The following is an 11,252-nucleotide window of genomic DNA, read 5'->3' as shown; positions in this document are numbered from 1 at the left end:
ATTGTTCCAAACGGAAAACTGTAAAATGCTAAATTTTAATACATTTATATGTACATACATATATTTGAATAAAATTATTATTTTGTTTTTGCCTAAACCTTTTCTTTATTTGAAAAATTAATTTTTGTAAGTTTACTCCCATGATATAATAATTATGCGTTTAAAATTTATTTCTATATATTCTACAGTGTTGAATAATATTAAATTCATAAGGAAAGCTTAAAAAAATTACTCAGGAAGCTTTAAAAAAAATATACATACATACATATTTATGTACTTAAAATTTTTGCGAATTTTTCCAAACTATTATAAGAATATTTTTTTGGAAATTTTCTTTAAACTTTTATATAACATTTATCTGTTATATATTAAAAAAAAAATAAAACACAAAATTTAAATAAAATAAAAAAAAAATTTTAAAATAATGCAAAAAAATAAAAATACGACGACATGCAGGCAAGCACTGATCCAATAACCTTCTGGCTATGAGACTTCCACGCTAACCACTAGGCTACGCAGTACCTTGAATTTGCCTTAATAATTCTATATTTTATTCATATTTCGTATAACTCTTCAAAAACCATCCTATTTTACATTATATATATATAGCTACTTCTCAGGTGGTAAAAAGTACGGGTACTTCTAGAAGGGCTAGAGACATGGGACAAAAGGCATTAGATAGAGTTTTGCCTCCAGGGTCCCAGAAAAATCTGACATTGGAACTTTTTAGCCCCGAAATAGCTCTATTTTAAGATTTTCTGAAAAAATTTTTGTATAACAAAAGCACGTTTTTCTTTTAAACTTTTTATAATTAGAAACACAAACCAAGAAATAAATGATACGTTTTACGTTATTTTTATTATTAGAAACACAAACCGAGAAATAAATAATATTTGAAAATATAATGATCTCGCATATTTTTGTTTCGGATAAACGAATTAATCTTAACGTAAATAAATGTCAGCTTTTATCAGACATCAGATGTTTTGTGACATCTGAATATTAATATTTCATTTGTTATTGTTTTTAACATTACGTTTCGTCAGCAAGCTTTAAAAAAATATATGTACATACAGAATATATGTATGTACGTATGTAGTTAGAATTTTATTTTAATTGTTCCAAACGGAAAACTGTAAAATGCTAAATTTTAATACATTTATATGTACATACATATATTTGAATAAAATTATTATTTTGTTTTTGCCTAAACCTTTTCTTTATTTGAAAAATTACATTAATATGTACATATATATATTTGAATACAATTATTATTTTATTTTAACCTAAACCTTTTCTTTATTTGAGAAATTTATTTCTATATGTTCACCCGCAGTTTTAAAAAAACTAGGTATATATTCATAATTATGTATGTTTGCATTTATAATTTTATTTATAATTTTTCCAACAGCAAAATTTCAAAATTTTCGATTCTAATACACTCATTTGTACATACGTTCATATGTTGGAACGAAAAATTTTAAAATCTTCAATTCTAATCCATTCAAATATACATACACACATATATTCATATATTCATACATACATATATTTTTACATACATAAATTATTATTTTGTTTTTGACTAAACCTTTTCTTTATTTGAAAAATTAATTTTTGTAAGTTTACTCCCATGATATAATAATTATGCGTTTAAAATTTATTTCTATATATTCTACAGTTTTGAATAATATTAAATTCATATGGAAAGCTTAAAAAAATTACTCAGGAAGCTTTAAAAAAAATATACATACATACATATTTATGTACTTAAAATTTTTGCGAATTTTTCCAAACTATTATAAGAATATTTTTTTGGAAATTTTCTTTAAACTTTTATATAACATTTATCTGTTATATATTAAAAAAAAAATAAAACACAAAATTTAAATAAAATAAAAAAAAAATTTTAAAATAATGCAAAAAAATAAAAATACGACGACATGCAGGCAAGCACTGATCCAATAACCTTCTGGCTATGAGACTTCCACGCTAACCACTAGGCTACGCAGTACCTTGAATTTGCCTTAATAATTCTATATTTTATTCATATTTCGTATAACTCTTCAAAAACCATCCTATTTTACATTATATATATATAGCTACTTCTCAGGTGGTAAAAAGTACGGGTACTTCTAGAAGGGCTAGAGACATGGGACAAAAGGCATTAGATAGAGTTTTGCCTCCAGGGTCCCAGAAAAAGCAAGAATTCCACCCGCCCGCCTTCCCCCTTCACCCCCTCCAAAGATGTTTTGGTCCATTTTTTTAGAAAATGGTACTACATCCTTATGGGGGTAATGTTTGTATAATTTTGATGGCATATATATTGGAAATAAGTTAAATTCTATAAGTGTGAGTTATAACAGGAAAACAAAAAATTAATAGTATCTACATATAGTTTTATAGCATGTACGATTACATACACATTTACTTATATACATATGTATTCTTTATGCGATTTGCTACTAAGGTATAATCAATTATACTAAGGTACAATCGGAAAGTAATCGATACAGCATTGATATGCAATCATGTAAAAGACCTGTATGAAAATGTTTTAACAAAGTTTGGTGCCCAAAAATGCCAAAAATACGCATAGACATCGTATGCAATACGTATTACCAAATATACGTTAGAATTGGTGTTAACTCATTCTACAGTCACGCGTTTTATTCGCATGTATTATAAACTTCAAATACATACGTGCATGAATTGTAGTTTATAATTAACAATAATTTATAGCTTAAAGTGTTTATTGTGAAAGGTATTTTACGATTTTATGCGACATAACTCAAAGTGAAGTTTTAAAATAAATTACTCAAAAGGTATTAGATTTCAAAGGAACTAATTATTTGTTTAATTATGTATTTTTGGGTAATTATTTCTCAGAACTTTTTTATTTTAAGTTTTAAGTTTTATCTTATTATTTATCAGTAAAAAAACATATCTATATGCATATTATGGGTGTGTTTTTGAAGAAATAAAGTAAACTTAAAATATCTCAGCCACAGAATGGAACACAATTTCAAAACTACAGGCATCATACTTGCAAGGCTTGCAATGCAAGCACACACGACTAGTTATATATATATAGCTACTTCTCAGGTGGTAAAAAGTACGGGTACTTCTAGAAGGGCTAGAGACATGGGACAAAGGGCATTAGGTAGAGTTTTGCCTCTAGGGTACCAGAAAAATCTGACATTGGAACTTTTTAGCGCCGAAATAGCTCTATTTTAAGATTTTCTGAAAAAATTTTTGTATAACAAAAGCACGTTTTTCTTTTATACTTTTTGTAATTAGAAACACAAATTTGTTTTTGCCTAAACCTTTTCTTTATTTAAAAATATTACATTCATATGTACATATATATATTTGAATACAATTATTATTTTATTTTAACCTAAACCTTTTCTTTATTTGAGAAATTTATTTCAATATGTTCACCCGCAGTTTTAAAAAAACTAGGTATACATTCATAATAACGTGTGTTTGTGTTAATAATTTTATTTCTAATTTTTCCAACAGCAAAATTTCAAAATTTTCGATTCTAATACATTCATATGTACATACGTTCATATGTTGGAACGAAAAATTTTAAAATCTTCAATTCTAATCCATTCATATATACATACACACATGTATTCATATATACATACATTCATATATTTTTACATACATAAATTATTATTTTGTTTTTGTTTCTTTTTTAATTTTCGATTCTAATACATTCATATGTACATACGTTCATATGTTGGAACGAAAAATTTTAAAATCTTCAATTCTAATCCATTCATATATACATACACACATATATTCATATATTCATACATACATATATTTTTACATACATAAATTATTATTTTGTTTTTGACTAAACCTTTTCTTTATTTGAAAAATTAATTTTTGTAAGTTTACTCCCATGATATAATAATTATGCGTTTAAAATTTATTTCTACATATTCTACATTTTTGAATAATATTAAATTCATATGGAAATCTTAAAAAAATTACTCAGGAAGCTTTAAAAAAAATATACATACATACATATTTATGTACTTAAAATTTTTGCGAATTTTTCCAAACTATTATAAGAATATTTTTTTGGAAATTTTCTTTAAACTTTTATATAACATTTATCTGTTATATATTAAAAAAAAATAAAACACAAAATTTAAATAAAATAAAAAAAAAATTTTAAAATAATGCAAAAAAAATAAAAATACGACGACATCCATGCAAGCATTGATCCAATAACCTTCTGGCTATGAGACTACCACGCTAACCACTAGGCTACGCAGTACCTTGAATTTGCCTTAATAATTCTATATTTTATTCATATTTCGTATAACTCTTCAAAAACCATCCTATTTTACATTATATATATATAGCTACTTCTCAGGTGGTAAAAAGTACGGGTACTTCTAGAAGGGCTAGACACATGGGACAAAAGGCATTAGATAGAGTTTTGCCTCCAGGGTCCCAGAAAAATCTGACATTGGAACTTTTTAGCCCCGAAATAGCTCTATTTTAAGATTTTCTGAAAAAATTTTTGTATAACAAAAGCACGTTTTTCTTTTATACTTTTTGTAATTAGAAACACAAACCAAGAAATAAATGATACGTTTTACGTTATTTTTATTATTAGAAACACAAACCGAGAAATAAATAATATTTGAAAATATAATGATCTCACATATTTTTGTTGCGGATAAACGAATTAATCTTAACGTAAATAAATGTCAGCTTTTCAGACAACAGATGTTTTGTGACATCTGAATATTAATATTTCATTTGTTATTCTTTTGAACATTACGTTTCGTCAGCAAGCTTTAAAAAAATATATGTACATACAGAATATATGTATGTACGTATGTAGTTAGAATTTTATTTTTATTGTTCCAAACGGAAAACTGTAAAATGCTAAATTTTAATACATTTATATATACATACATATATTTGAATAAAATTATTATTTTGTTTTTGCCTAAACCTTTTCTTTATTTAAAAATATTACATTCATATGTACATATATATATTTGAATACAATTATTATTTTATTTTAACCTAAACCTTTTCTTTATTTGAGAAATTTATTTCAATATGTTCACCCGCAGTTTTAAAAAAACTAGGTATACATTCATAATAACGTGTGTTTGTGTTAATAATTTTATTTCTAATTTTTCCAACAGCAAAATTTCAAAATTTTCGATTCTAATACATTCATATGTACATACGTTCATATGTTGGAACGAAAAATTTTAAAATCTTCAATTCTAATCCATTCATATATACATACACACATGTATTCATATATACATACATACATATATTTTTACATACATAAATTATTATTTTGTTTTTGTTTCTTTTTTAATTTTCGATTCTAATACATTCATACGTACATACGTTCATATGTTGGAACGAAAAATTTTAAAATCTTCAATTCTAATCCATTCATATATATATACACACATATATTCATATATTCATACATACATATATTTTTACATACATAAATTATTATTTTGTTTTTGACTAAACCTTTTCTTTATTTGAAAAATTAATTTTTGTAAGTTTACTCCCATGATTTAATAATTATGCGTTTAAAATTTATTTCTATATATTCTACAGTTTTGAATATTATTAAATTCATATAGAAAGCTTGAAAAAATTACTCAGGAAGCTTTAAAAAAAATATACATAAATACATATATATGTACTTAAAATTTTTGCGAATTTTTCCAAACTATTATAAGAATATTTTTTTGGAAATTTTCTTTAAACTTTTATATAACATTTAACTGTTATATATTAAAAAAAAAAATAAAACACAAAATTTAAACAAAATAAAAAAAAAATTTTAAAATAATGCAAAAAAATAAAAATACGACGACATCCAGGCAAGCATTGATCCAATAACCTTCTGTCTATGAGACTCCCCTTCAACCCCACCAAAGATGTTTTGGACCATTTTTTTACAAAATGGTATTACATCTTATGGGGGTAATGTTTTTATAATTATGGATTGCATATATATTGGAAATAAGTTTTATTCTATAAGTGTGAGTTATAACGAGAAAACAAAAAATTAATAATATCTACATATAGTTTTATAGCATGTACGATTACATACACATTTACTTATATATATATGTATTCTTTTTGCAATATGCTACAAAGGTATAATCAATTATACTAAGGTACAATCGGAAAGTAATCAATACAGCATTCATATGCAATCATGTAAAAGACCTGTATGAAAATGTTTTAACAAAATTTGGTGCCCAAAAATGTCAAAAATACGCATACAAATCGTATGCAATACGTATTACCCTATATACGTTAGTATTGGTGTTAACTCATTCTACAGTCACGCGTTTTATTCGCATGTATTATAAGTTTATTGTGTTTATTGTAAAAGGTATTTTACGATTTTATGCGACATAACTCAAAGTGAAGTTTTAAAATAAATTACTCAAAAGGTATTAGATTTCAAAGGAACTAATTATTTGTTTAATTATGTATTTTTGGGTAATTATTTCTCAGAACTTTTTTATTTTAAGTTTTAAGTTTTATCTTATTATTTATCAGGAAAAAACATATCTATATGTATATTATGGGTGTGTTTTTGAAGAAATAAAGTAAACTTAAAATATCTCAGCCACAGAATGGAACACAATTTCAAAACTACAGGCATCATACTTGCAAGGCTTGCAATGCAAGCACACACGACTAGTTATATATATATAGCTACTTCTCAGGTGGTAAAAAGTACGGGTACTTCTAGAAGGGTTAGAGACATGGGACAAAAGGCATTAGGTAGAGTTTTGCCTCCAGGGTCCCAGAAAAATCTGACATTGGAACTTTTTAGCCCCGAAATAGCTCTATTTTAACATTTTCTGAAAAAAATTTTGTATAACAAAAGCACGTTTTTCTTTTATACTTTTTATAATTAGAAACACAAACCAAGAAATAAATGATACGTTTTATGTTATTTTTATTATTAGAAACACAAACCGAGAAATAAATAATATTTGAAAATATAATGATCTCACATATTTTTGTTTCGGATAAACGAATTAATCTTAACGTAAATAAATGTCAGCTTTTATCAGACATCAGATGTTTTGTGACATCTGAATATTAATATTTCATTTGTTATTGTTTTTAACATTACGTTTCGCCAGCAAGCTTTAAAAAAATATATGTACATACAGAATATATGTATGTACGTATGTAGTTAGAATTTTATTTTTATTGTTCCAAACGGAAAACTGTAAAATGCTAAATTTTAATACATTTATATGTACATACATATATTTGAATAAAATTATTATTTTGTTTTTGACTAAACCTTTTCTTTATTTGAAAAATTACATTCATATGTACATATATATATTTGAATACAATTCTTATTTTATTTTAACCTAAACCTTTTCTTTATTTGAGAAATTTATTTCTATATGTTCACCCGCAGTTTTAAAAAAACTAGGTATACATTCATAATTATGTATGTTTGCATTTATAATTTTATTTATAATTTTTCCAACAGCAAAATTTCAAAATTTTCGATTCTAATACATTCATATGTACATACGTTCATATGATGGAACGAAAAATTTTAAAATCTTCAATTCTAATCCATTCATATATACAAACACATATATATTCATATATGGATACATACATATATTTTGACATACATAAATTATTATTTTGTTTTTGACTAAATCTTTTCTTTATTTGAAAAATTCAATCCTATATGTTTACCCACAGTTTAAAAAAAACAGGTATCCATTCATAATTATGTATGTTTGCATTTATAATTTTATTTATAATTTTTCCAACAGCAAAATTTCAAAATTTTCGATTCTAATACATTCATATGTATTAGATTCTAATAAATTCATATGTACATACGTTCATATGTTGGAACGAAAAATTTTAAAATCTTTAATTCTAAAACATTCATATATATGTACATACACACAAACATTCATATATTCATACATACATATATTTTTACATACATAAATTATTATTTTGTTTTTGACTAAACCTTTTCTTTATTTGAGAAATTAATTTTTGTAAGTTTACCCCCATGATATAATAATTATGCGTTTAAAATTTATTTCTATATATTCTACAGTTTTGAATATTATTAAATTCATATAGAAAGCTTAAAAAAATTACTCAGGAAGCTTTAAAAAAAATATACATACGCATAGAATTCGTATGCAATACGTATTACCCTATATACGTTAGTAATGTCTTTATATCTAACAAGTCCCAATGCTCAGAGAGAAACTTGAAAGCACACCTTATTTTATATGGCCTTTTTTAAATCGAAGTGGCTATTTTTTGAGAAGAAATATTAAAATAAATTCACACTTATTATAAAGCAGGTAAAATTTAGAACATATATTTGAAAAATCAAAAAAATATATTAATATTTTCATTGATAATTATTTTAAAATTTAAAAAAAAGCGGAAAAACAACAAACACAACCTTCGCCTTCAACGTTTTATTTGTTACTGAAAGCATTTCATTATTTTTAAGTGAACAGCTTTTTTTTCTCATAGGGTAAGTTAACGCAAGATATGGGAAGTACCTGTGGTGTCAAGTTGAAAATGTAATTAATGAAAGATAATTCTTAAATATTGATATAAATACATAGTAAAGAAAGAATTTGAAAAGGGAATTAGAAAATAATATCTAAAATACAATCAAATATTATTTGTTAAATACAAATTTTATATAAACTTCAAAATTTTACCTCTATTTTTATTTGAAAAAATATTAAAAACTTACTATCATTTATATCAATTACCTAAGAAAAAAAAATATTTAAAATGTTTGGAAAAAACAATCATATATTTTTATGACCGGATTTGAATATTTTTCTATTTTTGAAATAAATGGTATTTTACCAAATGACTCGAAAATTCCGACTGTAAAATAATAGGTATTTTAAAATTTTTGTTCAGGTATTTTAAAATTCTTTCTGTTTAGAATTAAGATAGGTCATACATACACATGCAGGGACATTTTATAAATAGATTGCTCTTGTTTACCTGCTAATAAAATATGAAAAAAGAGCACAGCAAAATTTTTGAAACACTCAATATAACATGTTTGAAATAGTTTTAAAATAATTATTTAAAAAAAAATTTATTGGAAGTAGGTACATACATATTTATTTTTAATAATTTAAAAACTAACTGAAATTATTTGAAACAATCTTATAAGTAACGTATGAATAATCGAAATGAGATAATTCAAATTGTTGAAATGTGTCAACCTATATTACTTTTAATAACATTTTTGTTAGCCGACACTACTCAACTTACCTTATTGGGAAATACAAAATGTGCATAAAAAATCATACATCCTTCCTCATTAACATTTGAAACCATACTGAAATATGAATTTGAAATTTTTTTTCATTTTTTCTTTCCTCCTACCTTTCTTTCTTTTTCGTGCAATAGAATTTAAATGGGAAGCTTTTTAAAAAATGTGTATAATATCCTGAGATTTTTTAAAATATTAATCTCTTTTTTACGTAAAAAAAAAGAAAAAAATAATAAAAAATATGACACGATCAGTGGCATTTAAAGAAAAAACCAACAACGAGGCCAAAAATTCGTAACATTTAAATTAACGTAAAATTCGTAAAAAAAATTGAGTATTGGGACTTGTTAGATATAAAGACATTAACGTTAGGATTGGTGTTAACTCATTCTACAGTCACGCGTTTTATTCGTATGTATTATAAACTTCAAATACATACGTGCATGAATTGTAGTTTATAATTAACAATAATTTATGGCTTAAAGTGTTTATTGTAAAAGGTATTTTACGATTTTATGCGACATAACTCAAAGTGAAGTTTTAAAATAAATTACTCAAAAGGTATTAGATTTCAAAGGAACTAATTATTTGTTTAATTATGTATTTTTGGGTAATTATTTCTCAGAACTTTTTTATTTTAAGTTTTAAGTTTTATCTTATTATTTATCAGGAAAAAAACATATCTATATGCATATTCTGGGTGTGTTTTTGAAGAAATAAAGTAAACTTAAAATATCTCAGCCACAGAATGGAACACAATTTCAAAACTACAGGCATCATACTTGCAAGGCTTGCAATGCAAGCACACACGACTAGTTATATATATATAGCTACTTCTCAGGTGGTAAAAAGTACGGGTACTTCTAGAAGGGCTAGAGACATGGGACAAAAGGCTTTAGGTAGAGTTTTGCCTCTAGGGTCCCAGAAAAATCTGACATTGGAACTTTTTAGCCCCGAAATAGCTCTATTTTAAGATTTTCTGAAAAAATTTTTGTATAACAAAAGCACGTTTTTCTTTTATACTTTTTATAATTAGAAACACAAACCAAGAAATAAATGATACGTTTTACGTTATTTTTATTATTAGAAACACAAACCGAGAAATAAATAATATTTGAAAATATAATGATCTCGCATATTTTTGTTTCGGATAAACGAATTAATCTTAACGTAAATAAATGTCAGCTTTTATCAGACATCAGATGTTTTGTGACATCTGAATATTAATATTTCATTTGTTATTGTTTTGAACATTACGTTTCGTCAGCAAGCTTTAAAAAAATATTTGTACATGCAGAATATATGTATGTACGTATGTAGTTAGAATTTTATTTTTATTGTTCCATACGGAAAACTGTAAAATGCTAAATTTTAATACATTTATATATACATACATATATTTGAATAAAATTATTATTTTGTTTTTGCCTAAACCTTTTCTTTATTTAAAAAAATTACATTCATATGTACATATATATATTTGAATACAATTATTATTTTATTTTAACCTAAACCTTTTCTTTATTTGAGAAATTTATTTCTATATGTTCACCCGCAGTTTTAAAAAAACTAGGTATACATTCATAATAACGTGTGTTTGTGTTAATAATTTTATTTCTAATTTTTCCAACAGCAAAATTTCAAAATTTTCGATTCTAATACATTCATATGTACATACGTTTATATGTTGGAACGAAAAATTTTAAAATCTTCAATTCTAATCCATTCATATATACATATACATATATATTCATATATGCATACATACATATATTTTGACATACATAAATTATTATTTTGTTTTTGACTAAACCTTTTCTTTATTTGAAAAATTAATTTTTGTATGTTTACTCCCATGATTTAATAATTATGCGTTTAAAATTTATTTCTATATATTCTA

Source organism: Condylostylus longicornis, unplaced genomic scaffold (genome assembly GCF_029603195.1).
Source record: "Condylostylus longicornis isolate FDR11 unplaced genomic scaffold, ASM2960319v2 ptg000141l, whole genome shotgun sequence".
Classification (NCBI taxonomy): domain Eukaryota; kingdom Metazoa; phylum Arthropoda; class Insecta; order Diptera; family Dolichopodidae; genus Condylostylus; species Condylostylus longicornis.
The sequence above is the reverse complement of the archived record's forward strand: the minus strand, read 5'-3'. Positions refer to the sequence as shown.